Here is a 14,220-nt window from a genome sequence, read left to right on the forward strand (position 1 = left end):
ACGAAATCACAAAATCAAAACGAGCAAAAAATAACGACCAACGGGCCTGTCTAGGATTCAAGTGCTTGGCAGACTCGAGATAAGTAAGATTCTTATGATCAGTCAATACCACCACGCGATGCTTAGCTCCCTCAAGCCAATGACGCCACTCCTCGAATGCCCACTTCATGGCCAGCAACTCTCGGTTGCCCACATCATAATTACGCTCAGCAGCAGAAAATTTCCTGGAAAAGAAAGCACATGGTTTCAACACTGAGCAACCAGAACCTCTCTGTGACAAAACCGCCCCTGCTCCAATCTCAGAAGCATCAACCTCGACCTGGAACGGAAGAGAAACATCTGGTTGACACAACACAGGGGCACAGCAAAAACGACGCTTCAACTCCTGAAAAGCTTCCACGGCAGCAGAAGACCAATTAACCAAATCAGCACCCTTCTTGGTCAAATCGGTCAATGGTCTGGCAATGCTAGAAAAATTACAGATGAAGCGACGATAAAAATTAGCAATGCCCAGGAATTTCTGCAGACTTTTCAGAGATGTCGGCTGAGTCCAATCCTGGATGGCCTGGACCTTAATCGGATCCATCTCGATAGTAGAAGGGGAAAAGATGAACCCCAAAAATGAAACTTTCTGCACACCGAAGAGACACTTTGATCCCTTCATGAACAAGGAATTAGCACGCAGTACCTGGAAAACCATTCTGACTTGCTTCACATGAGACTCCCAATCATCAGAGAAGATCAAAATGTCATCCAAGTAAACAATCAGGAATTTATCCAGATACTCACGGAAAATGTCATGCATAAAAGACTGAAAAACAGATGGAGCATTGGCAAGTCCGAACAGCATCACCAGATACTCAAAATGACCCTCGGGCGTATTAAATGCCGTTTTCCCTTCATCTCCCTGCCTGATTCTCACCAGATTATACGCACCACGAAGATCAATCTTAGTAAACCAACTAGCCCCCTTAATCCGAGCAAACAAGTCAGATATCAATGGCAAGGGATACTGAAACTTAACAGTGATCTTATTAAGAAGGCGGTAATCAATACACGGTCTTAGCGAACCATCCTTTTTGGCTACAAAAAAGAACCCTGCTCCCAATGGTGATGACGATGGGCGAATATGTCCCTTCTCCAGGGATTCTTTCACATAACTGCGCATAGCGGTGTGTTCAGGCACGGACAAATTAAATAAACGACCCTTAGGGAATTTACTACCAGGAATCAAATTGATAGCACAATCACAATTCCTATGCGGAGGTAGGGCATCAGACTTGGGCTCTTCAAATACATCCTGAAAGTCAGACAAGAACTCTGGGATGTCAGAAGGAATGGATGACGAAATAGACAAAAATGGAACATCACCATGTACTCCCTGACAACCCCAGCTGGTTACCGACATAGAGTTCCAATCTAATACTGGATTATGGGTTTGTAGCCATGGCAACCCCAACACGACCACATCATGCAGATTATGCAGTACCAGAAAGCGAATAACTTCCTGATGTGCAGGAGCCATGCACATGGTCAGCTGGGCCCAGTACTGAGGCTTATTCTTGGCCAAAGGTGTAGCATCAATTCCTCTCAACGGAATAGGACACCGCAAAGGCTCCAAGAAAAATCCACAACGTTTAGCATAATCCAAATCCATCAGATTCAGGGCAGCGCCTGAATCCACAAACGCCATGACAGAATACGATGACAAAGAGCATATCAAGGTAATGGACAGAAGGAATTTGGACTGTAAAGTACCAATGACGGCAGAGCTATCGAACCGCCTAGTGCGCTTAGGACAATTAGAAATAGCATGAGTGGAATCACCACAGTAGAAACACAGCCTGTTCAGACGTCTGTGTTCTTGCCGTTCAACTTTAGTCATAGTCCTGTCGCACTGCATAGGCTCAGATTTACTCTCAGACAATACCGCCAGATGGTGCACAGATTTACGCTCGCGCAAGCGACGACCGATCTGAATGGCCAAGGACATAGACTCATTCAAACCAGCAGGCATAGGAAATCCCACCATGACATCCTTAAGAGCTTCAGAGAGACCCTTTCTGAACCAAGCCGCCAGTGCAGATTCATTCCACAGAGTGAGTACTGACCACTTCCTAAATTTCTGACAATATACTTCTACATCATCCTGACCCTGGCATAAAGCCAGCAAATTTTTCTCAGCCTGATCCACTGAATTAGGCTCATCGTAAAGCAATCCAAGCGCCTGGAAAAACGCATCAACATTACTCAATGCAGGGTCTCCTGGCGCAAGAGAAAACGCCCAGACCTGTGGGTCGCAGCGCAAAAAAGAAATAATAATCAAAACCTGTTGAATAGGATTACCAGAAGAATGAGGTTTCAAGGCCAGAAATAGCTTACAATTATTTTTGAAGCTCAGGAACTTAGTTCTGTCACCAAAAAACAAATCAGGAATAGGAATTCTTGGTTCTAGCATAGATTTCTGATCAATTGTATCTTGAATCTTTTGTACATTTATAACGAGATTATCCATTGAGGAGCACAGAGCCTGAATATCCATGTCCACAGCTGTGTCCTGAAGCACTCTAATGTCTAGGGGAAAAAAAAAAAAAAACTGAAGACAGAGCTGAGGAAAAAAAAATGATGTCAGGACTTCTTTTTTCCCTCTATTGAGAATCATTGGTTTGGCTCCTTGTACTGTTATGCTGTGCTATCAGGCAACACAGTGTGCAGTAATCAGCGCACATACAGTGATATGGCAATAACCCAAAAAACAATAGAACAAGCTCTGAGACGTGGAATCTCTGCAGACTGCAATACCTGAACCTATCCTCACACAACTAAAAGCAGCAGTGGATTGCGCCTAACACTACCTATGCAACTCGGCACTGCCTGAGGAGCTGACTAGCCTGAAGATAGAAATACAAGCCTGACTTGCCTCAGAGAAATATCCCAAAGGAATAGGCAGCCCCCCACATATAATGACTGTTAGCAAGATGAAAAGACAAAACGTAGGAATGAAATAGATTCAGCAAAGTGAGGCCCGATATTCTAGACAGAGCGAGGATAGCAAAGAGAACTATGCAGTCTACAAAAAACCCTAAAGCAGAACCACGCAAAGGGGAGCAAAAAGACCCACCGTGCCAAACTAACGGCACGGCGGTGCACCCTTTGCGTCTCAGAGCTTCCAGCAAAAGAGAATAGCACAGCTGGACAGAAAAAACGGAAACAAAAACAAAGTAACACTTATCTAGCAGAGCAGCAGGCCACAGGAAAGATGCAGTAGCTCAGATCCAACACTGGAACATTGACAAGGAGCAAGGAAGACAGACTCAGGTGGAGTTAAATAGCAAGGCAGCCAACGAGCTCACCAAAACACCTGAGGGAGGAAGCCCAGAGGCTGCAATACCACTTGTGACCACAGGAGTGAATTCAGCCACAGAATTCACAACAAGTGCCGCCATATAGTCCATCATTACTTGGCAGCAGGTTCCATCTCTGCACGGTGGACCCCGGGCTGCGAACGCACAATACTCTATCTGTCTTATTATTTGGTGCGTTCCGCTAGCCCTAACATTACACTAGCGCCAGGAACTGGCTTGTAATGACGGACAAACAGCAATCCTTGCGGTATATCCAGCAGCTGGAGGGTAGGTTGGCGGCTCTTGAGAGCGCAACCTCAGCTGTGGATGTTACCGCAGTTGCTGTACAGGCTGCTAGCGTGGCTGCAGCAACCCTGTCCATTGCCACCCCTGCTCTGACATTTTCTCGCCTCCCACTGCCAGAAAAATTTTCTGGTGATAGCAAATTTTGTAGGGGATTTGTGAGTCAGTGCTCTATTCACCTCGAGCTCCTGGCTGCACGTTTTCCCACAGAGCGGGCTAAGGTGGGATTTATAGTGTCTCTCTTGTCGGACAGGGCGTTGGAATGGGCTACGCCGCTGTGGGAGCGTGGCGATCATGTGGTGCAGAGTGCTCCGCTGTTTCTGAGCACTCTGAAACAGGTCTTATTAGGACCTCAAGTCACCCATGATACTGCGCTCCAACTGCTGGCATTAACTCAGGGTGAGTCCTTGGTCAGTCATTTTGCCGTCCAATTCCGCACTTTAGCTTCTGAGCTGGATTGGTCGGATAAAGCTCTTATCCCCATATTTTGGAGGGGCCTGGCTGACCACGTTAAGGACGCTCTGGCCACTAGGGAGGTTCCTGCCACACTGGAGGAGTTAATAACTGTCTCCACTCGAATTGACCTCCGTTTTAACGAGCAGAGGTTAGAGCGAGCCCAGTGTAGGCAGAGGTTTCGGCTGGCTCCTACCTTCGCCAAACCTCTGGAATCTCCGGTCCTGGTTCCTGAGTCACATGAGGCCAGGGAAGTGTCACAAGCGGGATCTAAGTCCCGGACCGCTTGTGCACTCAAGGTCTGTCATGTTTGCCAGCAGTCAGGACATCTAGCCACCAGATGTTCTCAGCGGTCGAGGAAACGTCAGCGTCTAGTGGTAGTAGGTGGAGGTACACTAGACACGGCGACGTTTGCCTCTAAATTGTCCTTTAAGGGGACAATTACTATAGGCTCATTCTCCCACTCGGTAGAGCTCTGCGTGGATTCTGGGGTGGAGGGCAATTTTATGTCTTCTGCCTTCGCCCAACGTCACGCAATACCCCTGGTTATGCTAGCTCAACCAGTAACGGTACGAGTGGTGAATGGGTCGACACTGCCCTCACAGATAACACACCAGACCATCCCTTTTACTCTGTCCATGTCGCCATCTCATCAGGAGATTATATCTCTGCTCGTCATTCCTGAGGGAATTGATGAGGTCCTGTTGGGAATACCTTGGCTACGGTACCACTCTCCTCATATCGAGTGGTCCTCTGGCAGAATCCTGGGATGGGGCGAATCTTGTGGGGGTAGGTGTCAGAGGGAGTGCGTTCAGGTTGCTACTACAGAGGTACCCGCAGATCTTTCCTCTCTCCCCAAGCAGTATTGGTCTTATGCAGACGTGTTCTCCAAAAAGGCGGCGGAGATACTTCTGCCCCATCGCCCCTATGACTGTCCTATTGATCTCTTGCCTGGTGCTGAGCCTCCCCGGGGTCGAGTCTATCCGCTATCTCTCCCGGAGACGGAGGCAATGTCACAGTACATCCAGGAAAATCTGGCAAGAGGATTCATTAGGAAGTCAGTGTCACCTGCTGGGGCAGGGTTCTTCTTCGTGCAGAAGAAGAATGGGGAATTGCGTCCATGCATAGACTACAGGGGTCTTAATGCCATCACCGTTAAAAATAAGTATCCTTTGCCCTTGATATCTGAGCTCTTCGATAGGCTTCGGGGAGCAAGGGTATTTACTAAACTAGATCTGCGGGGTGCTTACAACCTGATTCGCATCCGTGAGGGGGACGAATGGAAGACGGCTTTTAACACCAGGGATGGGCACTATGAATATCTGGTGATGCCCTTCGGGCTCTGTAATGCCCCAGCCGTTTTCCAAGACTTTGTGAACGATATCTTCCGGTATATGCTTTCCACCTCGGTCGTAGTCTATCTGGATGATATTCTCATCTACTCTCCAGATATTGACTCCCACCGGAGAGATGTTTGCAAAGTCTTCGACCTCCTACGGGCAAACTCCCTCTATGCCAAGTTGGAGAAGTGTATGTTTGAGCAGGAGTCCTTACCTTTCCTGGGCTACATCATCTCTGCCCAGGGATTGGCTATGGATCCTGCCAAACTACAGGCTGTGATGGACTGGCAGGAACCCCATTCTCTTAAAGCGGTGCAGTGCTTTATGGGGTTCATTAATTATTATCGCCAGTTCATTCCGCACTTCTCAACTTTGGTAGCTCCCTTGGTTGCCCTCACCAAGAAGGGGGCGAATCCCAAATTGTGGTCTGAGGAGGTCTCCAAGGCCTTTAACTCTATAAAGTCACACTTCGCTAGCGCTCCCATTCTACATCGCCCCGATGTTGATAAGCCATTTATCATGGAGGTGGATGCCTCTTCTGTTGGTGCTGGAGCAGTCCTCTTCCAAAAGGATGCTCAAGGTCGGAAGCATCCTTGCTTCTTTTTCTCCAAGACCTTCTCACCAGCAGAGAGGAATTATTCCATCGGGGACAGAGAGTTGCTAGCCATGAAGTTGGCTTTCTCGGAGTGGAGACATCTCTTGGAGGGAGCACGTTTTCCCTTCCAAGTCTTCACAGACCATAACAATTTGGTGTACCTGCAGACAGCCCAGCGGTTGAATTCTCGCCAGGCCAGATGGTCCTTATTCTTCTCCCAGTTTCATTTCACCCTCCATTTTCTTTCTGGGGAGAAGAACATTCGGGCCGACGCTCTCTCTCGCTCCGTTGTGTCATCTGCAGAGGAGGAGGAGGAGCCTCGGCTTATTGTCCCCACCGAGAGCTTGAGAACTGTGGCCCCGGTTTCGCTAGAGTCTGTGCCCCCGGGCAAGACTTTTGTTCCATCCAGTTTGCGACCAGAGGTTCTCTCCTGGGCACACTCGTCCAGGGTGGGTGGACATTTTGGTACCAAAAGGACATCTGAGTTACTGGCGAGGACATACTGGTGGCCGCATATGGCTCGTGATGTCGCAGAGTATGTTCGGGCGTGTGTCTCTTGCACCAAGAACAAGACTCCTCGGCAACGGCCAGCTGGTTTGCTTTATCCTCTGCCGGTGGCGGACAGGCCCTGGGAGATGGTCGGGATGGACTTTGTGGTGGGCTTACCCAAGTCTCGTAACTGCACCATTATCTGGGTGATCACCGACCATTTTTCCAAAATGGTGCACTTGGTGCCTCTTCCACGGCTACCTTCTGCACGGGCGTTGGCTGTCTTGTTCGTCAAGCATATCTTTCGCCTACACGGTATGCCAGACAAAATTGTTAGTGACCGGGGTCCCCAGTTTGTGTCTCGATTCTGGAGAGAGCTTTGTCGTCTACTCAGTATTGAGTTGAATCTCTCTTCGGCATATCATCCCGAGACGAATGGGTTGGTGGAGAGGGCCAACCAGACCTTGGTCACATATTTGCGACATTTTGTTTCTGCCAGGCAGGATGACTGGGCATCCTTGCTACCGTGGGCAGAGTTTGCACTTAACAATGCCGTAGCTGACTCCACCGGTCAGACTCCATTCCTCCTAAATTACGGCCAGCATCCGCGTGTTCCTGTGCCAATGCCTGTGTCTTCTGCTGACTCCAGGGTGGCAGACTGGGCTGTGGAGGCACGGGACATTTGGGACCGCACGCAGGATGCCATTCGGGCCTCCAAGGAGAGAATGAGGTCCTTCGCCGATGTTCATCGGCGCCCCGATCCGACCTTTGCTCCTGGCGACTTCGTGTGGCTCTCTGCCCGTAACATCAGGCTGCGAGTTGAGTCCACTAAGTTTGCTCCTCGCTACTTGGGTCCCTTCAAGGTTCTCGAATGGGTTAATCCTGTGGTCTACCGTTTGGCTCTTCCTCCACGCTTGGGTATCACCAACACCTTTCATGTGTCCCTCTTGAAACCCGTATACATGTCCCGGTTTTCCGAGTCATCTGCCGGGACATCGGGTTCGTCTACGGACGATTACGAGGTGAACGCTATTTTGGGGTGCAAGGTGGTACGCGGCAAAAAGTTCTATCTGGTGGATTGGAAGGGTTATGGCCCAGAGGACAGGTCATGGGAGCCTGCTGAAAACATTCGGGCCCCACAGCTCATTGCTGCCTTCGAGCGTAGCGAGGCCCTAGGAGGGGGGGCCCTAGGAGGGGGGGTAATGTTAGGTCTCGAGTTCCCACTTCTGCACAGGGGGAATCTCGAGCCATCTCCGCTGCGGTCTCCCATTCTTATCCAGCCGCAGTGGAGTCTGCTCAGCAGGGACGTCGGTCCCAGCGTCTTGCTCAGTCTCACTCTGTACAGAGAGTTACTGCTGCTTCTTCAGCTTCTGCCATTAAAGCCAGTGCTGGTCAGCAGCGAGCGGACTTCTCTGGGACTAAGTCCTTGTCTGCACACACTGAGCATGCCCAGGGCAAGATCTCCCGTTGGAGATCGAGGGTCATGTGCTCAGGCTCTGCAGCACATTCCATTGGTCCTCTTGGCAGGTCTTGGAAGGGCAAAGTTTCTGTGGCCACTTCCTGTGCTGCAACTATATAAACTGCGCATGACCGCACGGCCATGCGCTAGTGTACAATTGTTAATGTGTGTATGTTGCGAGTGCAAGTCATCCTTGGATACCCCTTCCCTATTGAATGTCTGTTCGCGGAAGGTGTATGGTTGCTATCTAGCGCCCGACTTATCCTACAGCACGAATCACACATTACAGCGTCCAGTTGCTGTGACCGCCAGTACGGCGCCGTGCACTTCCTCTGTGCTTTCCTTACCCAAGCCTGGGTGGTTAGTGGCGTTCGTCAGTGCGGCACCGCATGCACTCTTGTGCCTTAATATTGTTATTTAGTTTCCTTACACACTCAGTTGTGGTGTTGTGCCAGCAAGGGTCTAATCGGACTTCAATCCTAGTTGGGGTTGAGTTCGCTGACTACTTGCTCGTGCTCTATGTGCGGTACCGTGGTCCTGTGATGCAACAGTATCGCTTCCTTCACGCTGGGTGAAGTTTAACCCACGTGTGTATACTTATGAGTACCGCCATATAGTCCGTCATTACTTGGCAGCAGGTTCCATCTCTGCACGGTGGACCCCGGGCTGCGAACGCACCATACTCTATCTGTCTTATTATTTGGTGCGTTCCGCTAGCCCTAACAGCTTCTTTGTTATTTATGTGCAGAATGCAAAGATAATTGTAAAAAGCCTCTGTAACCTTTTTACGAAAAAAATTAATTATTAAGTTTAAATTTAAATTTTTCATTTGTTTATGATCAACCATGTTCACATACAGTATAAAAATGAAAAAGTATTCAAATAAAACACTTAGAGTAGCTAAAAATCAAGAATTAATAGGTCGGGTCATATTGACCCGGGAACAGTACAAGTGTATAGCAAATTCGAACAGAACAGCAGGGTTAAAGTGCTCACCACACATCTAGATAAGTTCCTTAAGGGGTCTACTTTCCAAAATGGTGTCACTTGTGGGGGGTTTCAATGTTTAGGCACATCAGGGGCTCTCCAAACGCAACATGGCGTCCCATCTCAATTCCAGTCAATTTTGCATTGAAAAGTCAATCGGCGCTCCTTCCCTTCCGAGCTCTGCCATGCGCCCAAACAGTGGTTTACCCCCACATGTCGGGTATCGGCGTACTCAGAACAAATGGCACAACAACTTTTGGGGTCCAATTTCTTCTCTTACCCTTGGGAAAATAAAATAAATTGGAGCTGAAGTAAATTTTTTGTGAAAAAAAGTTAAATGTTAATTTTTTTTAAAACATTCCAAAAATTCCTGTAAAACACCTGAAGGGTTAATAAACTTCTTGAATGTGGTTTTGAGCACCTTGAGTGGTGCAGTTTTTAGAATGGTGTCATACTTGGTTATTTTCTATCATACAGACCCCTCAAAATTACTTCAAATGTGATGTGGTCCCTAAAAAATATTGGTGTTGTAAAAATGAGAAATTGCTGGTCAACTTTTAACCCTTATAACTCCCTAACAAAAAAAAACTTTTGGTTCCAAAATTGTGCTGATGTAAAGTAGACATGTGGGAAATGTTACTTATTAAATATTTTACATGACATATCTCTGTGATTTAAGGGCATAAAAATTCAAATTTGAAAAATTGCAAAATGTTCAAAATCTTCACCAAATTTCCATTTTTTTCACAAATAAACGCAAGTTATATCGAATAAATTTTACCACTATCATGAAGTACAATATGTCACAAGAAAACAATTTCAGAATGGCCAAGATCCGTTGAAGCGTTCCAGAGTTATAACCTCATAAAGGGACAGTGGTCAGAATTGTAAAAATTGGCCAGGTCATTAACGTGCAAACCACCCTTGGGGGTAAAGGGGTTAAGATTGAATAGTGTGAGTGCATAAATTTTTGTATGTTAACAATAACATACAAAGGTTAATAAGTACATATAAGGATTAGAAAAATATACTGATTACGTATATATGAAGATTAACTTCATACAGTCTATTTAGATCATCACCATGAGGCTTTTAAATCTCATCCGTCTGGAATGTCCGAGAAGCATCACCAAGACAGAGAACCCCTGGGAGGTTACCTACACTGCATGGGCATCCCCAATTATGCAGGTGTCAGCACACTGTACATGTACATGTACCCCAGTTTTGGCATCTGTCTTAGTCATGTTTCTCTGGTCTTATATAGTTATTTACACTATCGACAACCCCAAGAACACAAAAACCGACCAAAAAGTCCAGATTACAAATGATAAAAAAATTACATACGGTAGTCTTTATTGAATCACAGATTAAAAATAATATGACCACAAGGAAGTATACATATATGTATTACATATTTAAAACAATTGTGATTAATTATTATAAGGCTAACCAACTCCACTGTAATACATTTGCAAAATTTTCAAAGAGTTGTGGGGTACACTGAAATTAGTATATGGTTCTCAGAATAATAAAGTGTATATGGTGCACATAATGAGGTGAAAAATATAACACACACTTTTAGGTAAAAGGAGAAAATATTACACGTATTAAATGTGAAAATAGCACACAAGAAGTAAAGATACAAAGTTACAAAAAATTCTCTTGAATAAAATATATATGTAGAAAACTGCTGAAAAAGTGTCAAAGTGCAAAATTTCAGACAACCACAAGGGGTCAGTGTGTACCCGCACTGAGTAAAGCAGACCAGAGTCACCGCATATTGCACGGTAAGGAAACTAAAGCTCCAAACTTCAATAGAAAACAAAGTAATAGAGTGGAACTTACAAGGTAGTATGGTACGTGTCTGGTCTCCAGGAATGGCGCCCAACACCCGACGGGGATTTTGGCACGTTGCCTTTGTCAGGGAGTGGTGCCATTAGGAGAGAGGTAAGTATAAATAGGACCTTTAACCAATCAGAAGAAGGGGGTGTGAGAACTTAGACCAATGAAGAGAAAGATCGTTCGGGCTTCCTGCGGCTGGTAGCTGCGCATGACAAGCGTCTAACGTCACCATGGATACCACTCTGCCATGTTCACTGAGACATAAGGTGCAGATGTGCATGTCATTAAATGAATTGCAGAAACAACCTGGCATTTGTAAAGATGGTAAGTATTTATTAACAGCGCTTAACAGCGAGCGCAAATCAGACTGCGATGGCCTTAAGATATAGACTTATGTCATTCATACCAAAACATCTTATACTACATCAGCGAGGATAATCTACAAGGGCGCCTGACTGGAACACATAAGAAGAAACTAGCGTCCATAGTTACATGCAAATGTGCACACTTGCGCATAACCGGCATCACCATCACCATGGATACCACGCTGCTGTGCCCGGTAGAGTATGAAAAGATGTGCAAGTCCCCGACCAAATGGCACAAGCGCACGCTAGCATGTATGTAAGTGGTAGATATTAAACAACTGCGCACAACTAAAAGGGCAAGCCCGACTAAACTGAACACAAAATGGCAGCCAATATCTTTCTTACAAGCATAAATAATAGACAAAAGAATTATGTTACGAACCACAAGGTAAATATGAATAGGACCTATGAATAGGACCTTTAACCAATCAGAAGAAGGGAGGTGTGAGAACTTAGACCAATGAAGAGAAAGATCGTTCGGGCTTCATGCGGCTGGTAGCTGTGCATGACAAGCGTCTACCGTCACCATGGATACCACTCTGCCATGTACAGTGAGACATAAAGTGCGGATGCGCATATCCTTAAATGAGTTGTAGCATCGCAAACTGGTGTTTATAAAGATGGTGAGTATTTATTAACAGCGCCTAACAGCGAGCGCAAATCAGACTGCGATGGCCGTGAAATACAGACTTATGTCTTTCATAACAAAACATCTTATACTGTAACAGCGAGAATAATCTACAAGGGCGCATGACCAGAACACATCACAAGAAACTAGTGTCCATAGCTACATGCAAATGTGCACAGTTGCACATGACCGGCGTCATCCTCGCCATAGATACCATGCTGCTGTGCCAGGTAGAGTATGAAAAGATGCGCAAGACCCCGACCAAAAAACATTCCTATGCACACAAAATTATAATAGGCTGAAGTAGTACTAAAAAAGTAGCAAAATATAAAACTAAGACTGAATATGGCTCCATTACATTGTGAAGCAGGGTGCATGTTGCAGGGTGTATGTTGTATGTACTCTGCTCTTAGATAGATGATATAGATAAATACATAGAAAGAAGGAATCAGAAAGTTAGAAAGAATAACATAAATATAATGAGTTAGATAGATGTAAAGAAATAGAGAGAGAGAGATAGATGTAAAGAGATAGATAGATAGATAGATAGATAGATAGATAGATAGATAGATATAGAGAAAAAAAAGGGAACAGCACAATATCTACTTATCTTTGGGTGCAAGGCCCCCAGGATAACAGTCCATGTATCCAGATGGATCAATATATGGCAAAAATGAGGCAGCACTCCATCATTGCAGTGTTAAATGTGCAGGATTTAATCAACCCACTGTTCAGGGCGACGTTTCGGCTCAGACTGAGCCTTTCTCAGTCTGAGCCGAAACGTCGCCCTGAACAGTGGGTTGATTAAATCCTGCACGTTTAACACTGCAATGATGGAGTGCTGCCTCATTTTTGCCATATATAGATAAATAGATAGAGAGATAGATAGATTGATTAGTTTTTTTGTCAGAAAACTTACAATAGCAGTGGGTTACGGCGTTATGTCCTGGGTGGGAAAAGCTTTCCGTCTTCTAGGACAACACAATTTGCATAAACAGACTTCCGTGGGCAGAGAGGTTAAGGTGAAAAGCCGGTGCATGCGCAGTGATGTGTTGTATGCTTTGCCCACTGTTGGGCAATACACAATGCGCATGCGCTAGAGGCTAATGCAATGCGCAAAAAATGAGCGCAATCTGTGCTATTCACAGATCGAGTTTCGTTTGATATGCCGAGGAGCGGGGGAGAGACAGCGATTAGGCTGGACCGGGGTGATTGACAGCCGAAAACGGCGAGATTACTAAGGTATTTTATCTGCAAAGGTGGGGAATCGGAATAATAAAGGTACTAATGTAAAGCAGAGCTCAGGCCCTATTGAACGATATTTTTATCTCATATCTAAAAAACGGGGTGACAGGTTCCCTTTAAGTGTGGAAAAGGGTTTGTTCAAAATTTACTGTGGCATTTCCGCTCTGTAAAAGGAGTCGGGAATTTAAATATGGTTAAATATTTTCAAGCCTTTTGTAAAGATTTTGGTGAAATGCCAAACTGTATCCAGACATTGTCCTAGATAATGATTTTTGGTTTTATTGACATCCAACAAAATTCCAATTGACAGTAAGATTCAGTGAACTGTGACCAGCCGTCTGTCACACTGGGCACAATCAAATAATGGTACATTATATTTGGCTCTCTGTGCCCATCGACTCTGCCTAAAAACAATGTTATCTCTCTCATTGGAATGTTTGTAACAAATCACATTATAAAAACAGATGTTAGACAATTAAACAGAGCATCTGGTCAGATTTTACATTACAAGCTGCTATAGACTTCATTTAAGCAAGAAATGAAGTCTATAGCAGCTTCTGCTACTCTTACTCTGCTCTGTACATAGATGTAGGAATCATTTGCATTACCTGATGACATGGGTATCATATTTTTTTAAACAATATAGTTTGCATATTTACAGGAGAGGACAATATTTACAGCTCATATGGTCAAGACACTAAGCTGGAAAATGCTCTGGTAAGAGGAATAATTATATCCCCTGTTAGGAATGAAATTCAAATATTCGCTATGGGTGATATGACTAAACAAGAGTGAACCTTTAACCCCTTAGCGACCGCCGATACGCCTTTTAACGGCGGCCGCTAAGGGTACTTAAGCCACAGCGCCGTTAATTAACGGCGCTGTGGAAAAAGTACATAGCGCCCCCCAGAGGCCGATTTTCTCCGGGGTCTCGGCTGCCGGGGGTAGCCGAGACCCCAGAGAACATGATTCGGGTCGGTTTTCACCGACCCCGCTTTTGCGATCGCCGGTAACTAACCGTTTACCGGCGATCGCAAAAAAAAAAAAAAACGCGATTAGTATTGTGTTTCTCTCCCCTCTAATGTGATCGGACATTAGAGGGGAGAGAAATAGGGTCCCCCGAGCCCCCCACGGTACCTTATGTACCGGAGAAGGTGCCCCCCCGGTCCC

The sequence above is a fragment of the Ranitomeya imitator genome, chromosome 6 (assembly GCF_032444005.1).
Source record: "Ranitomeya imitator isolate aRanImi1 chromosome 6, aRanImi1.pri, whole genome shotgun sequence".
Classification (NCBI taxonomy): domain Eukaryota; kingdom Metazoa; phylum Chordata; class Amphibia; order Anura; family Dendrobatidae; genus Ranitomeya; species Ranitomeya imitator.